The sequence below is a fragment of the Muntiacus reevesi genome, chromosome X (genome assembly GCF_963930625.1).
Source record: "Muntiacus reevesi chromosome X, mMunRee1.1, whole genome shotgun sequence".
Classification (NCBI taxonomy): Eukaryota; Metazoa; Chordata; class Mammalia; order Artiodactyla; family Cervidae; genus Muntiacus; species Muntiacus reevesi.
The window spans coordinates 103,910,589-103,928,078 of NC_089271.1; the positions used below are offsets into that span (position 1 = coordinate 103,910,589).

Genomic DNA, 17,490 nt, shown 5'->3' on the forward strand with positions numbered 1-17,490 from the left:
TTCCATAAGCAGAAGGGGGAGATGGGACAAGACTGGCTCAGCTTTCTTTCTGTCTGTTGGTCAAGTTAGGTCTCCTATTGCCTTCTCCTTGTGTCTTCTTGGGCATTTGAACACAAAGAATGTTTTTAACCAGTGTCCTACATACTCAAGGGCCTGGTAAACGTGCACACCTGACCTAAAAAGGAAATTTCCAGCATGGTAACAGTCAATGGCATATGAAAAGGCATGAATAGACAGATTTTGTTTCAAGATTATGAGTGTAAAAAATAGAAGACAAACTTACAAGGAAGGGCACCCACCCTTATCAGCCAAAGAAACTTTCTTAACATTGATGTTTACATAAACTTTAGCTTTAATGATGTCATTCTCCTAAGTAAAAATCAGATCTAATATCCCCAGGTTGTTTTTTTTTTTTTTTTTTTTTTTTTTTGACCTGTACAAAGTTAGCATATATAGGATTTGCTTTTTTTTTTTTTAACTTTCAACATTGCAAAATGAGGAGATTCAGATTAAGCTCCTTTTGAAAAACTAGGTCCTCACATGTAGCAAAATTGGATTCTTTGACTAATATGTTGTCGACATGGAACAAAAGGGAAAAGACGTTCAGGCTCTTGTGGGATTTAATGGACAATAGGGAAAATGGATAAATAACATAGATAGACTGATGGATGGCAACATTGGAGGGCTAGAAAGCAGACAGGGAAGGGGGCAGATGGGAAAGGCTACAATTTCAAATCACATGGTCATGGATGACCTCACTGAAATGGAGACATTTCAGTTAAAAAACCTAAGGTGTAGAGGAAGGGTAACATGGAATTCTAGAACTTTGCTTTCTAGTAGAGTAGCCCACAACCATATGTAGCTGTCTTAATTTGTATTAATTAAAATCAAACAAAATTTAAAATTTAGGTTTTCATGCACAGTAGCCACATTTCCAGTGCTCAAAAGTCACCCATGACTAGTTGCTACAAAGCAGATATAGGACATTGCCACCATTACAGAGAGTTGTACTAGACAGCATTTCAGAGGTGGAGTATTCCATGCAGAGGGGACAGCAAGTGCAAAGGTCCTGGGGTTGATGGGACATTGCTTGATATGAGCTAGACAGTGGCACTGCTCTTCTGCTCACACATTCCTGCTATACCCTACTGTCTGTCTTATACCATAGCTACATGGCAGTTGTCATTTAGCGCCTTACCCCAAGCCAACTTTCCAAAGGCCTTTGTTGATATTAAGTTTTAGACCTTTGGTCAATGCCATAGAATCTATGGGATCATGTCCCAAAGTCCCTTGTCTTGTATTGAGAAACTGTGTGAAAGAGCATGAAGTCCAAGGATCTGGACCAGGAGTCATAACATGTGTGTTCTGTTTTAGAGCAGAGTAGGTTCTGGTGTGATTCAAAGAATGTTCTCAGGGATGACAAGGCACAAGCACCTACTCATCACAGATACTGTTGGTCACAAGTGTCCTGGAGTGCCTTTAATAGACCAGGACCAAAGGTCTAGTGTACTGTTAGTTGGTATTTCAGGAGGAAATCTGGAGTATGAAGTATGACAATGGGTTTTGTTTTTTTTTTTTTTGGTTTTTGGGTTTTTTTAGTTGCTAAGTCATGTCCAACTCTTGTGACCCTATGGACTGTAGCCTGCCAGGCTCCTTTGTCCATGGGATTCTCCAGGCAAGTATATTGGAGTGGGTTGTCATTTCCTTCTCCAAGGGATCTTCCTGACCCAGGAATTGGACCTGGGTCTCCGGCATTGCAGGCAGATTCTTTTTTTCTTTTTTTTGGTTCCATCTTGTTCTGTACTTTATTTTTGCAATTGTCTTGGCAACATCATCTTCATTTTATTTTTTTTATTTTTTTTCAATTATTTTTATTAGTTGGAGGCTAATTACTTTGCAACATTGCAGTGGGTTTTGTCATACATTGACATGAATCAGCCATGGAGTTACATGTATTCCCCATCCCGATGCCCCCTCACACCTCCCCCCCCAGCCTGATTCCCCTGGGTCCCCCCAGTGGACCTGGCCCGAACACGTGTCTCATGCATCCCACCTGGGCCGGTGATCTGTTTCACCATAGATAATATACATGTGCAGGCAGATTCTTTACCGACTGAGCTACGAGGGAAGCCCATGACATTGGAGCAGAAGTATTTGAACATTATATAAGCTGGACTTATACGGTCCATACAAGTGGAATTTCAGCCTTGAATAAATATATGTAATAGGTATTTGGAAACCGTAATGTCTGATAGAGTTGATTCCAGGGCCCTTTCCAGTAAACACACACAGCTTTCGGTGACAGGATGTAAGGTGTCCAATACGTCACCAGCATCTATTCTGATATTTTCTCCTCCTCCTCCATCGCAGGATCCCCCTCTCCCACCAACAGAACACATTCAGGGCCCAATAGGTTCTGTGTCCTACCACCCTGGCATTTTTCTCATATTTTTTTCTTCTTATTTGAGGGACCTGCATCCTCTTTTCTGCCTGTTTGAATCTTCTGCACTCAGCTCAAGGGCAAAGCTCAAACTCCCTTCATTGACTTTTCTTTGCCCATGGCAGGCCAGATGCATTTCCCTGCTCCTGTTAGCTGCAGTGCTCATTATTCACACTCACTTGGCAATTATCAAGACTACAACACGGTATCTTTGTTTTTTAATACGTGTATCTAGTCCTGGGTCAAGTCTTAAGTTTGAGCAAACTCTGGGAGATAGTGAAGGACAGGGAACCCTGGTGGGCTGCTGTCCATGGGGTCACAGAGTCAGGCATGACTTAGCGACTGAACAACAACCACAAGTCTCAGGATCCTTGAAGGCAGAGGTCACAGGTCATTTTTCCTTTTTCCTTGCATGGCCATATTTCCATATACATTTGCAAAGCGTCTGCCGTATGAGGGCTGAGGGTACAGTGGCAAACCAACAAAGGGCCCTGATCCCCTGTAATCCTTGGTTGTCAACTTAATTTTTTCTAATGTGAGTAAACTTATTCAGTTCTTGCGAGTCTTAGGCAAAGATAGGGGTACTGTGTTCTACTGATAAGGAGTAAAAGCAGTGACTGCCCCTTGCTGAAGACAGATTGATCTGGAGGGTGAAGGTTAAGGCCCTGTTGGAAGAGTCTTGCTGCCAGGGCTCCACTATTCCTGCCTCCTGGAATGGTGTGAACAATGATTCACACCACAGTAGGCTTTTATGCTTTACCAAGCACATTCTTCACATGCATCAGGTTTTCAAGGAAAGTCAGGTTCCAACTTGTCCACAGAGAATCACCTCCAGGTCACCAGATTTGCATCTATTTTGCCCAGCACCTATCATAATGAACAAAAGTTTTAGACTTTAATGATGAATGTGCCAAAGAGAGGACAGCGTGGCGGCAGTTCTAGTTCAGTGATGTTTGGCTTGTAGCAGAATACAGAACCTAGTTTGAAGTTCTTTGGCGAAAATTGTTTCTGGGAAGAGTGATAACGATTTGGGGCTAGGATGTGAAGGGAAAAAAAAAAAAACAAACAACTTGTGTGCCAGGGCAGTGTGGTGGTGTTCCCCACTTTGTAGCTCACTTGGTCAAAGTTCAGGCCGAGGTTGGCATACAGGAAAAGGGGGTGAAGCGGGGCCTTTCCGCCTAGAGGGAGTAGGGGGATGGGCCATTCCGTCGAGTGGGTTTGGTGGTGGATTTTGGAAATCCCGCATCTGTGGAAGAGAAGGTGCTTAAGGCTCCGGAAGGCTGTGGGGGCCAAGTCCACAGGTTGAGGTGCACAGCGGCGAGGGCGGGGCGGGGCGGGGCCGGGGCGGGCCTATGGCGGGGTGGGCGAGCCGGGGTGGGCCCAGGCACGTGGGCGGAGAGGGGGAAGTGTGGGTTGCGGGGCAGGGCAGGGTCCGCAGGAGGAGGAGGGGTGGGGCGGGGTCGTACTAGGGGGGGGCGGGGCTGTGCGTCGCGGGGTGGGGCGGGGCCGAGCGTAAAGGGGCGGGCGGGGCGAGGCCGGGCGAACCTGGGCTGGGCGGGGTAGGTGCGCGGGCCTGAGCCTGGCGGACGCTGCGCGCCAATGGATGGAGGCTGGCAGCTCGCCGGGCACCCGAGCCGCCGTAGCACCCTCTTGGTGCCTGGTGAAGGCGCGGACGGCGCGCAGAGGCGAGCGCGGGGAACAGCCGCCGGCGCCACAGCCGCCGTCAGGGCATGACGGCCATGGACTCCGTCATAATGCAGCCGCCGTGGGAGAGCCCGGCCCTGGCCCGGGTGGCGGCCGTGATGGCGGCGGACGGCGCCCTGCGCCGCAGCCCCAGCCCGTGCGAGCACGGGCTCGAGCAGCTGCTGGTGCCTCCGCGGCCGCGGCTGCGGGACCTGCCAGCTCTGCTGCGGAGCGGGCTCATCCTGCGGAGGAAGCGCGGCGCGGCTGGGGGCCAGGTGAGCGGCTGGGTCCTGCGCCGCCGGTGTGGGCGTGGGAGGCTCGCGCGTGGAGCCCGCGCCCACCCTCCGGGGCGGCCGAGGAGGGCATCTGGAAGTTGGGGAGGTGCCGGCGGTGGAGCCTTTGTGCCGGCCTAGGCAGAAGTGGGGCCTGGGAAGGCGTGGTCGTGGGGTGCCCCCCGCGGAGCGGTGGTTTCCCCCTCCCCTACATGCACCTGACTTAGTCCAAGCGCGCCTGGATTCTCGCTGCGGGATCGTGAACAACGCCCGAAGAAGGGCCGTTTGCCTGTCCCCAGAGGGGGAGCTGCAGGTTTTCGATGCCTATTGGTGGGCCCTGTCCGACAGCGAGCCCAAGGCCCCACGCGCGGGACCTCAGTTTGCAGGAGGCTGGAGAGGTGTGTACTGCTGTCGGACGCCTAGTTGCAACTTTGGGCATCGACACTGGCTTAGAACCCAAGGAAGGCCACTCCTCCACCAGGATTGACGCCCCCAGAATCTTAAATATTCACTTCCTGCTGGTGTGTTTCCCAGGATTTCTGGCGGAGGAGTGTCTCTCGTTGCGTTGTAAGTACATCTAATGTCCCGAGCAGGTCAGACATGTTTTGTGGCGAAGAAAAGCAGAACGGCCTGGGATCTCTCATAAGTCACTCAGTAGCCCCTGCTGACTTGTCTCGTGTCCCTGCTCACCAGGGCCTTGGACATCTTTGAGGGGTTTTACTTAGCTTTTAAAAATCTGGCATCATTAAGGAGACTTTACCGAGAAGGTATCACAAGGTAGATATCTTGGTCTGTAATTTAAAAAAGAAATCTTAGTTGTCTGCCTTAAAAGATCTTGCTGCTCTTGAAAGATAGGTTTGTGAAACTTGAGAGTTAGGGAGAAACACTGGGTTTGGTATGGCTTTCTTTGGGCAGGAAAGGGTCTGAACTAACTTTGAGTCTTTGGCCTTTCTAGGCTGTGTTCCTCCTTCCCTGAGAATTCTTCCCACGTAGAGATGACTATCCATGCTCTACCTCAGAAGGATATTTTGAGGGTTAACTGAGCAGTAAGAGGACATCTTTAGGTCAAATGACCAGGGGAGTTTAGGAATTACCTGCAAATGACCTTAACGTGTGGAGTACAGAGTTGCTTGCAAAGAAAGCAAGGAAATGTGTCCCAAAAATGTGATAGCTAAATAAACACAAAAATCAGAGGTAGAGACTTTCCAGGAGTCTATGCAGAAAGTAGGTCAAATTGTATTCCTGTTAAGCTTGACAGTTACTATTTCACTGCACAGAATACTGACACCTTGAGGCAGTCTGTGGAGGATTGCCCAGGGTTTCTGTGTAAATAGATCTGGAATGTTCATCTGCGGAGAGGCTTGTGTTTCCCCCTGCCTGGGTTGATGTTGTGCTGTACCTTGCCAAAATGCACATTTACTCTAATTATTCTGAATGTGGTTACTTCATATAAGGTGTATGGTGGCTCAGACGGTAAAGCGTCTGCCTACAATGCCGGAGACCTGGGTTCGATCCGGGGTTGGGAAGATCCCCTGGAGAAGGAAATGGCAGCCCACTCCAGTGTTCTTGCCTGGAGAATCCCATGGATGGAGGAGCCTGGTGGGCTACAGTCCACCAGGTCCCAAAGAGTTGGAGATGACTGAGCGACTTCACTTTTCACTTTCACTTTCTTTGTTTCTAATACTGCCTTAGCTCTCCTTGAGACATTCTAAACACATTACGTAAGTGCGTGGCCAGTTTTTTTTTAAATTGGGGGACGACTGTCAAATTTCCAACATTGGAAACCCATAATTTTCAACTGTTTTCCCTCCTTTGGCTCTGGAACCACCTTTGTGTTTGTGGAACCTTCCCATCAAAGAAGTTGGAAAGGGTTTGAAAGAAAAAGAAAAATAGGTGAAATATGTATTAGTTTGTTCAGGCTACCATAACAAAATACCATAGACCTGGTGGCTAACATAATGGAAACGTATTTTCTCACAGTTTTGGAGGTTGAGAAGTGCAAGATCAAGGTGCCAGCATATTTAGTTTCTGGTGAGAACTCTCTTCCTGGCCGGTAGACAGCCACCTTCCCTCTATATCCTGACATGACCATTGCTTGGTGCCTGTGGAGGAAAAGAAATCTCCGTCTCTCTCTTTTTTCTTTTTTAAAACTGAAATATAGTTGACATAAACATGATGTTAGTTTCAGGTGTACCACATACTGGTTGGTATTTGCATACATTGGAAAATGATGACTCTTAGTTACCATCTGTTCCCATAGGAAGTTATTACAGAATTATTGATCGTCTTCCTTATGCTGTATATGACATCCTCATGGCTTATTTATTTTATAACTAGAGGCTTATACCTCTTAACCTTGTTCACCTGTTTCGTGCCACCCCTGTCACTTTATTCTCTGTATCTTTGTCTGCTTTCATTTTGTCTTGTTTTTTAGATTTCACACGTGAGTTGAGATCATTCAGTATGTCTTTCTCTAACTTATTTAACTTAGCATAATACCCTCTAGATCCATCCATGTTGTCACCAATGGTAAGAATTCATTTTTTGAATGACTGAGTAATCTTTCATTATATGTATATACCCTATCTTTTTGATCCATTCACCCATCAGTGGACAATTCACTTACTTCCATATCTTAGCTATTGTAAATAGCATGGCAGTGAACATAGGGGTGTATATATCTTTTCCAGTTAGGGCTTTTATTTACATTGGATATATACTCACCTGTGAAATTCCTGGATCATATGGTAGTTCTATTTTTAATTTTTTGAGGGATCTCTATACAGTTTTCCATAGTGGCTGTGCCAGTTATAACCTTAACCAATGGTATGGGAGGATTCCCTTTTCTCTGTATCCTCACCAGCACTTGTTGTTTGTTGTCTTTTTGATGATAGTCATTCTACTAAGTGTGAGGTGATATCTCACTGTGCTTTTGAATTACATTTCCCTGATGATTAGTGATGTTGAGCATCTCTTCATATGCCTGGTGGACATCTGCATGTCTTCTTTGGAAAAATGTCCCTTCAGGTCCTCTGCCTTTGTTTTTTAATGGGGTTATTTTTGTTTTCAATGTTGAGTTGTATGAGTTCTTTGCATATTTTAGATTGACTCCTTGTTGGTTATATCATATACAAATCATTTATATACTCCTATTCAGTAATCTGCCTTTTGTTTTGTTGATGGATTCTTTCACTGTGAAAAAGCCTTTTAGGTTGATGTAGTTCCTTTTGTTTATTTTTTCTTTTGTTTCCCTTGCCTGAGGAGACAGATCCAAAAAAGTATTGCTAAGACTGATAGCAGAGTGTACTGCCTATGTTTTCTTCTAGGAGTTTTATGGTTTCAGATCTTAGGTTTGTAAGACCCACTCCAGTATTCTCGCCAGGAGAATCCCATGGATGGAGGAGTCTGGTAGGCTACATTCCACGGGGTCGCAAAGAGTTGGACATGACTGAGCAACTTCACTTTCACTAATCCATTTTGAGTTTGTTTTTGTATATGGTGTGAGAAAGTGGTCCAGTTTGATTCTTTTGCCTGTAGCTTTCTAGAGTTTTCCCAACACCATTTACTGAAGAGGCTATCTTTCCCCTTTTGTATATTCCCCCTTGTCATAGATTAATGCACCATATAAGCATGGGTTTATTCTATTTTTGTGCCAGTAGCATACTGTTTTGATATAGGTACTGATATCTGTGTGTCTGGTTTAGTACCAGTCCCATACTGTTTTGATGACTGCAGCTTTGCGATATAAATTGTTTGTAATAAGGGTGTGTGATACCTGGAACTTTGTTCTCTCTCTTAAAACTGCTTTGAGTGTTTGGAGTCTTTTGTGTTTTCATATAAATTTTAGAATTTTTTTGTTCTGACTCTTTGATCTCTCTCCCTTTTCTTATAAGGCCACTAATTCCATCATGGAGACACCACCCTCATGACCTAGTCTCACCCTTACTACCTCCCACAGGCCCTCCAAATACCATCATCTTGGGGCTTATGGCTTCAACATATTATTTTTGGGGGAACACAAATATTCAGTCCGTAATAGAAGTGTTTGAAGGAAAGAGAAAAACACAAGTAGTATGTATCAAACAAGTGGGTGACTTGTAAACACCTGGGGTCATGTGGTTAGCCCCTTGGTTAGGGCAGTGATACCAATGCAGGTAAATCATGGCTTAGCTCTTTCTGTGGACCTTCAGTTTTGTATGTCATGAGCTGTACTTCCACATTACAGCTGAGTGATTATAGGGACAAGTTAGCACAGATTCATTACCACTGGCAAGAAAGTAGCTTTGTGCAATACACAAGTTGGTAGGAAACTTTGCAACTTCTGTATTGACCAAGATCTGATTTAGGAAATCTGTGTGGCGCTTGCCCATGCTGCCTTGGGCTCTCACAGATCTTAACCATCTGACATTAACTGTCATCAGATAAGCTCTTTGTGGGTTGCGTTGCCCATCCCAGGTACCTTGTAGGCTATCTCTTACTGGGAAAAAGTAAGCTGACATTGGGTTTTTACTATAGAACGCCTGGTTCTTTGGTTCAGTCACTTACTGTCATTTTGAATTCAGAATGCAAGCTGATGAAGATTCTTTGCACCTCTTTAGGCTAAGTGGAATGACCAGATTTTTCTTTAGGGGAGGACCTTAACTACCTCCTAAAAAAAATCACTGGTAAGATAAGGCACAGATTGAATTTACACCAAATTCATTTAATTGTTTTTTTTTTTTAACTTTGTGTTGTGGACGTTATGAGAGAATAATATACTTACTTCCTACCTTTGGTAGTTATTAACATTTTACCAAGTTTGTTTGACTTATTTCTTTTCTCCCCCCTTTTCTTTTGTGGGGGACTAGTGTATTTTAAAACAAAATCCTAAATATTATGTCATCTCACTCATTAGTGTTTCAGTTTACATCTCTGATAAGGACTTTGTTCCTTTAAAAAAAGTTGTGTGCCTTTCTTGCTAAAATTTTTAATAATAATTTCTTAACATGATTCCCTTATTTTTCTCAGAGATGTCTTTTCACTTATGATTTATTGCAACCAGGAATTAAGGTCCACACATTGTGTTTGGTTGTTAGGTTTTTAAATCTATTTTATAACAACCCCCTTCCCCTGCTTTCTTTTTTCATGCCTTTGATGTGATGGAGATAGCAGGTCATTTGTCAGGTAGAAAGTCCACTTCTGGGGCCACTTCTTATTGTGATGTTGTTGGATTTGTTCATTTATTTCCCATGTTTCCTGTAATATGGCAGTGAGATGTAGCAGCTTGATTAGATTCAGACTTAAGAGCGAGCATTCTTGGTAGGTGTTACTGTTATAATCTGTTGCATCACATCCCTAGAGACGCAGTCCCTTAATGTGTCCCTCTTTGAGATACCAAGAGTGATTAGTGGATTCAGGTGGGGTCAACTTACCTTTCTACCTTTCATCTAATGTTTGTAGCATCCTTGATAGTTGTAACCTAGATCCATTTCATTAGAGGTCACAAAATGATGATCTAGATCTATCATTCCTCTTGCATGTATCAGTTGGAATTCTATCCATAGAGAATTTACTCTCAAAAATAAAAAAAAAACTACCCTCATGAACTACTTGGGTCTTCTGAAAAAAAGTTTATCTAGGAAGGAGAGGGGAAAGGCTTGATTTTTTTCCCTTTTATCAATTTTCTGAGTTATGATTTAATGCCTTAACATCCAGTGAGTTTTTTCTTTTTCAAGCATCAGTAAGATCTTGTAGATCTTAATGTATTTGTTTCACTCCATTGAAGGCAGTATTCTTTTGGATGCCCAGTTTATATTTATCTCCTGTGTACTTCTTACAAGGCCCTAGTAGTCTCTGATACCTTTCTTGCTTTCCAGCACAAATTGTTCAAGCATATCTTATTCTATTTCCTGGTCCAGACTCCAAATTAGCCATTTTCCCAAGGAGTACTGATTTTTCTGAAAACCAGTCATGTCCCCAAACTTTTGCCTCTCTTAGTGGTTGAATTTTTTTAACCTTCTTTTCAAGCCTTTCATCTTAAGTTTTTGTTTCATTTAAAATTCTTCTCATCAGGCTATTTCTAAGACTGTCATTTTCTCTCTGTAATGAAATAACTCATAGTTACATTCTCTCTTTCTATAAATACTGTTGGAGTGCTGGAGATGCCTTATTTTGGGCTTTGGCTGCTGGGATATTTTCTGCAGTGTTCCACTACTTTCTTCATCTCCTTGAAATCTGTTTCATTTACCACAGTCAGAATGATTGGTTGTGTCAGTTTGACTGTTCACCCAAGTCTTCCTGTGATCCTCAGCCTTTGGATCAGTCTTCTCTGCCTTGACCTCTTCCCTTCAGCTACCTTTCACTCAGTCAGAGTCTCAGTGGTTCTTCAGACTTGAGAAACTGGAAGTTCTTTCTTTTTCATTTACAGCCTGTACCCTGATGCATGCGTGTGTGATCAGTCATGCCCTGACTCTTTGCAACCCCATGGACTGTAGCCCGCCAAGCTTGTCTGTCCATGGGATTTCCCAGGCAGGAATACCAGAGTGGGTTTTTGCCATTTCCTTCTCCAGGGGATTGTACCAACCCAGGGATGGAATCCCATCCTGGTGACTTTGTCTCATAGAAGAACAAAGCTGCCCATTTCCTGTGTCGAAGCTGGAATGCTTAAGGCATGACTTAACACCCTCCTCTGCTGGAAATAAGACTTTGTGGACTGAGGAACATTCTACTCCCAAGTTATACCAGTATGGCCAATTTATAGTCATTTTATTCACATATCTCATAGGCAAAGCATGTAATTTGTTCCTTGTATTTAAATTAAAATCAGTGATAATACTTCATAGCAATTATGTCCTTGCAGATTCTGGTATACAGTTTAACCTTCAGTACAAGCCTCTGTGTTAGATGCTATTATTTGCATTCTACAGATGAGGAAGGGGCTTCCCAGGTGGTGGTGTAGTGTGATGAATCCACATGCAATGCAGGAGACATGGGTTCAATCCCTGGGTTGGGAAGAATCCCCTGGAGGAGGACATATCAACCCACTCCTGTATTCTTGCCTGGAAAATCCCATGGACAGAGGAACCTGGTGGGCAACAGTCCATGGGGTCGAAAAGAGTTAGACACAACTGAGCACACGTGTGTGTGTGTGCCCATGTGTGCACCCACAAACGTGTACACACACAGAGATGAGGAAACTGAACCTAGAGGTAACTTGCCCAAGATCACTGGGTGGGTGGGAGGAAGGAGGTTTGAATCCCGCCAGTCTGGTTCCATAGTCCATGCTCTGAATTGACTGTCAAATGCACTGAGGACCAAGGGTCTATTTTTTCCCCTAAATGTCCATTGTTGTTGTTGTTCAGCCACTCAGTCGTGTCCAACTCTTTGTGACCCCATGGACTGCAGCATGCCAGGCTTCCTTGTCCTTTACTATCTCCACGTCAAACTCATGTCCATTGAGTTAGTGATGCCATCCAACCATTTTGTCCTCTCTTGTCCCCTTCTCCTGACTTCAGTCTTTCCCAGCATCAGGGTCTTTTCCAGTGAATGCCCATAGCCTTTATAATACCTGCTGGTATGACCTTACCCCTCTTTAGAGTGGTCAGTACATGCTGTTGATAATGCCACATATTAACTTTTCTTTCATTGGGGCACACGGGGGCTTGTGATCCTCCTTCTGGGATTGAGGTGGAGAAATTGGGGTCTAGATGGAGAGGTGGGAGGGGAAGTACTGTGGTTATAGGTGTGCATGGTAACAGTCACTAAGAGTAAGGGTTGCCTTCAGTGTGTCCTAAGCAAAAAACACCCAGGCCCATCTTCATCAATCCAAAAAGTCTGTGAATTTATCCTCCTTATTCTTTTCTTATCTGCTTATGGTAGCCTGTCAGAAGATAAAAGTCATTAAGGGAGGCATGCATCTTCCAGGAAAGGTGAGTCAGATCAGATAAGACAGCCCCTGTGGTCTTATTTAAGAAACACTGACTTGACCAGCTCTCGAAGTTTGAGTTGCAGGGCCACTACTCTCTATCCTCGCATATTATTCTCTGAGCTCCTGTAGCCTCATTTTCTTCCCCTGTTGTGAGATAACACTGTGGGTCAGGTTTTTCTGAGAATAGAGACACTGTTTGGGAAGTACCTTGGAGCTTAAATGTTTCCTTTCATAGCTGGACACTTATTCTAAGCAAATGGACTTTCATTGACATATTTATGGAAATCTAGGCATAAAAAATTTTGCTCTTGTATGCAGTGTCAGTTTCCAAGGTTTTAAAAATCATGGTGTCCTAACATAGGGTGAATATTTTAGGTAGTGTCTAAATACTGGTACTGTAACAAAACAATCTGAATTTCACACTTGCACTGTCTTAAATGGACTTGGCAGTAATTGGTAACTTGTGCAGCTAAAAATAGAAAGATGGGAGAAAAGTCACTGGGGATGATTCTGAGTGTTTGTGATTTATTTATTTTTTGTTTGTTTCAATGTATGTTTTTTCCTTTTTTTTTTCATTTATTTTTATTAGTTGAAGGCTAATTACTTTACAATATTGTAGTGGTTTTTGTCATACATTGACATGAATCAGCCATGGATTTACATGTATTCTCTATCCCGATCCCCCCTCCCACCTCCCTCTCTACCCGATTCCTCTGGGTCTTCCCAGTGCACCAGGCCCGAGCTGTTGTCTCATGCATCCAGCCTGGGCTGGTGATCTGTTTTACCCTAGATAATATACATATTTCGATGCTGTTCTTTCGAAACATCCCACCCTCACCTTCTCCCACAGAGTCCAAAAGTCTGTTCTGTACATCTGTGTCTCTTTTGCTGTTTTGCATATAGGGTTATCATTAGCATCTTTCTAAATTCCATATATATGCATTAGTATACTGTATTGGTCTTTATCTTTCTGGCTTACTTCACCCTGTATAATGGGCTCCAGTTTCATCCATCTCATTAGAACTGATCCAAATGAATTCTTTTTAATGGCTGAGTAATATTCCATGGTGTATATGTACCACAGCTTCCTTATCCATTCATCTGCTGATGGGCATCTAGGTTGCTTCCATGTCCTGGCTATTATAAACAGTGTTGCGATGAACATTGGGTGCACGTGTCTCTTTCAGATCTGGTTTCCTCAGTGTGTATGCCCAGAAGTGGGATTGCTGGGTCATATGGCAGTTGTATTTCCAGTTTTTTAAGAAATCTCCACACTGTTCTCCATAGCGGCTGTACTAGTTTGCATTCCCACCAACAGTGTAAGAGGGTTCCCTTTTCTCCACACCCTCAGCATTTATTGCTTGTAGACTTTTGGATAGCAGCCATCCTGACTGGCGTGTAATGGTACCTCATTGTGGTTTTGATTTGCATTTCTCTGATAATGAGTGATGTTGAGCATCTTTTCATGTGTTTGTTAGCCATCTGTATATCTTCTTTGGAGAAATGTCTGTTTAGTTCTTTGGCCCATTTTTTGATTGGGTCATTTATTTTTCTGGAATTGAACTTCAGGAGTTGCTTGTATATTTTTGAGATGAATCCTTTGTTGCTTCATTTGCTATTATTTTCTCCCAATCTGAGGGCTGTCTTTTCACCTTGCTTTTTGTTTCCTTTTAGCTTCCCTTGTGGCTCGGCTGGTAAAGAATCTGCCTGTAATGCAGGAGACCTGGGTTCAATCCCTGGGTTTGGAAGATCCCTTGGAGTAGTGAAAGGCTATGCACTCGAGTATTCTGGCCTGGAGAATTCCATGGACTTTATAGTCCTTGGGGTTGCAAAGAGTTGGACACGACTGAGCAACTTTCACTTCACTTTAGCTTCCCTTGTTTCAGTGTTGCATAACAACCCTGGTTAGGAATACTGATCATTCTAGTAACAATATGTTATCAAGGAGTAATTTGTGAGAGGTTATAAGATTTTATGGGAAGGCAAAGTAGTTAAAATCATTGGCTTTTCCCTCCCCCATGGTTAATTATTGGTATGATAAATCATTTATAAGTGGGTATGGAATAGGGAACGGAGAAGGAAATGGCAACCCACTCTGGTATTCTTGCCTGAGAAATCCCATGGACAGAGGGGCCTGGTGGCTATGGTCCATGGGGTTCCAAAGAGTTAGACATGACTTAGCGGTTAAATAAGAGAAGGAAATGGCAACCCACTCCAGTATTCTTGCCTGGAGAATCCCATGGGCAGAGGAGCTTGGTGGGCCGCTGTCCATGGGGTCACACAGAGTCAGTCACTACTGAAGTGACTTAGCATGCATGCATGCATGGAAAAGGGAAAGTTCAGAGACAACATTGTGGATTCTGACATGTCTTTATCAGATTGAAACTTCAGTAGTCCTCTAAAAGGAGAATGTATTTTCAACTGTGGAAAATTACCATCTAGAGAGGTTTAATAGCCTTGCATGCCCAGCTAAGAAATAGTACAGGCAGAGTAGGGCCCAGGACTATCTGATTCCAATATCTGTGGCCTTTACACAAAACCGTATTGTCTAAGTGTGTGTGTGTGTGTGTGTGTGTGTTTGCACACTCAGTCACCGGGTTATGTCCAACTTTTTGTGACCCCATGAACTCTGGTATTGCCAGGTTCCTCTGTCCATGGGATTTTCCAGGCAAGGGTACTGGAGTCGGTTGCCATATCCTCCTCCAGGGAATTGTTCCAATCCACAGATCAAGCCTGTGTCTCCTACATTGGCAGGCAGATTCTTTACCACTGAGCCACTGTATCCTGTTGTCTAAGACATGGACGTAATTATAACATGTGGAGCACTGAAACAATGGGTGCCCTAAGAAGCTCCAGTGGTACAATCCCTTAAAACAAGGGGTACCCTAAACATTTCAAGTTTAGTGCAAAACACAGTTTATTTTCTTTCCAATGTCTTAAGTAAATGGCTTCCAGGATCAGTCTTTATCCACTCCCAAGGTTTGGTGATAGCTTGAGCAGCAGCTGTCCGTCAACACCCCACAATGCCAGCCATTGTTCAAGAAACAGGAAGGTTTAGGATGACTCATTCCAGAAGCCATTGCTCTGGAGATTTGGAAACTGACTGGCTGCATATTGCAAATGAACTTGGAGATGTATACAAATCAAGTAGCTACCTTTACTGGAAAACTGGAAGAAGAGGTAGAATGAGTTTCTGATAACCCAGGATTTACATTTCTGATGGAGACTTGTTTGACATTTAGGAAACCAAATTAGGAAGGGGAAACTGCGCATACCTATCGAAGTAAAAGAATCCATTTACAATTGAATCAAGTCATTGAGAATACTCAAGTGTCTTTTACTAAAATTAAGCTTTGGCATATTTATCTTTTAATGGATGTGATTACCTGAAACAGATAGCTCTCAACTTTTTTTCCCCTCATCCCAGGTTTTTTCTGGAATCTGGGATGGCACCCTAGAAAAATGCATGCGCAGGCATAATTTTGCACCTCATTTCAGAGGGCTTGTGGATATTCTGAAGCCTAGGTCACCACACACCCCTAGTTAAAAGGCCCTTCGTCTAGAAGCAGCACCATGGTTCTATAATTATTTTACTTTTCATCTTTCCTTCCTCTAAAAATCTGGCATAGTGTCAGGCACTCAGTCAGTAAATATTTCCCCAAATTAAAGCATTTTATTGGCTTGTTGAATTGGAAATTGTTCACCTCAATGCAGTGAAAGCTTCAGTGAGTCCTGGGAGGTGGTGGCTGTGGTGGTGATAACTGTTATTTAACAAATTCTCATGAAACATTCATCATCTCGGGGTTGTTTGAGGTATTTTCTTGGTGTTGTTTGAGGTACTCTAAGAACATTAATCACTGAATCCTCATAACAGCCTTATATGACTGATGCTCTCTTTGTCTTCTTGTCTGAAGTGAAGAATGAGGTGCACAGAGGCTGGTTAGATTGCCTGAGATCACCTAATAAGTGGAGAAGCCAAGGTTTGAACCCATGGAATCTGGCTCTGTATTATAAGTTTTACCTAATCTGCTGTATCCTTTCTCTAAATAAAAAGAATGTATTTCCTTGATTACAATCTCTTTCTCTGTTTCATTTTATTACTTTTGAAAGAGGGGTGTATGTTAAATGAATATGATCCTTTAATGGGATATAACTTTATTAATTTCAAAGCTTTAATTAAATCGATAGTATATCTTAAAATTTGCTTCCCAGGCGGTGCTAGTAGTAAAGAACTAGCCTGTTAATGCAGGAGACATAAGAGACACAGGTTCGATCCTTGTGTCAGGAAGATCTCTGGAGGAGGGCATGGCAACCCACTCCAGTATTCTCGCCTGGAGAATCCCATGGACAGGGAGCCTGGAGGACTACAGTCCATAGGGTCGCACAGAGTTGGACATGAGTGAAGAGACTTAACATGCACACCACCTTGAAATCTTGATATCTTAAATTAAACAGCTACAATAAGGTGCGTTTTACTTTTTAAATGTAGCTGCATAGTTTATCTGTCAAAATATCAAAGCAAATCACAGCTTTAAGATGGTGCATGCAGGTCACTCACTTCTGGATCTCTCCCATGTATAAAGAAAAAAGAAAGAAAATGAAGTCGCTCAGTCGTGTCCGACTCTTTGCGACCCCATGGGCTGTAGCCTACCAGGCTCCTCAGTCCATGGGATTTTCCAGACAAGAATACTGGAGTGGGTTGCCATTTCCTTCTCCAGGGGATCTTCCCTACCCAGGGATTGAACCCAGGTCTCCTGCATTGTTGGCAGACGCTTTACCGTCTGAGCTACCAGGGAAGCCTCCCATGTTACTAAACTGTTGTTTGATTTTATCCTGTTAAAAAAATAAAGTAAAATGATGCCTACAAACAAGGTGTGAGTTACTCAGTTGTGTCTGACTCTTGGTGACATCACAGACTGTTGCCTTCCAGGCTCCTCTGTGGATTTTTTCAGGTGAGAATATGGGAATGGGTAGCCATTCCCTCGAACCCAGGTCTCCCACATTACAGTCAGATTCTTTACCATCTGAGCCACCAAGGAATCCCAATACAAACAAAATCCATATCTATTTGTGAAGTGTGAAAAATTGAATGAAGAGTATATTAACAATTTATTGGAGCACTGATAATTGCTTAGGTAATGATTTAAATGACAGAGGAGAATACATATAAATTTTTTCCTACGAAAAGC

The 17,490-nt window shown here is 43.4% G+C and overlaps 1 protein-coding gene across 2 annotated transcripts in view; it reads left to right on the top strand.

Moving 5' to 3' along the window:
* Window positions 1–4,025: 4,025 nt before the first annotated feature.
* Window positions 4,026–17,490, top strand: part of LOC136153541 (melanoma-associated antigen 9-like) — a 48,147-nt gene continuing 34,682 nt past the window's right edge. For both annotated transcript variants that reach the window (XM_065915477.1, XM_065915476.1), the window contains exon 1: window positions 4,026–4,398. The gene's annotated coding sequence lies outside the window, so the exon portion shown is untranslated. The remainder of the gene's footprint in view (window positions 4,399–17,490) is intronic.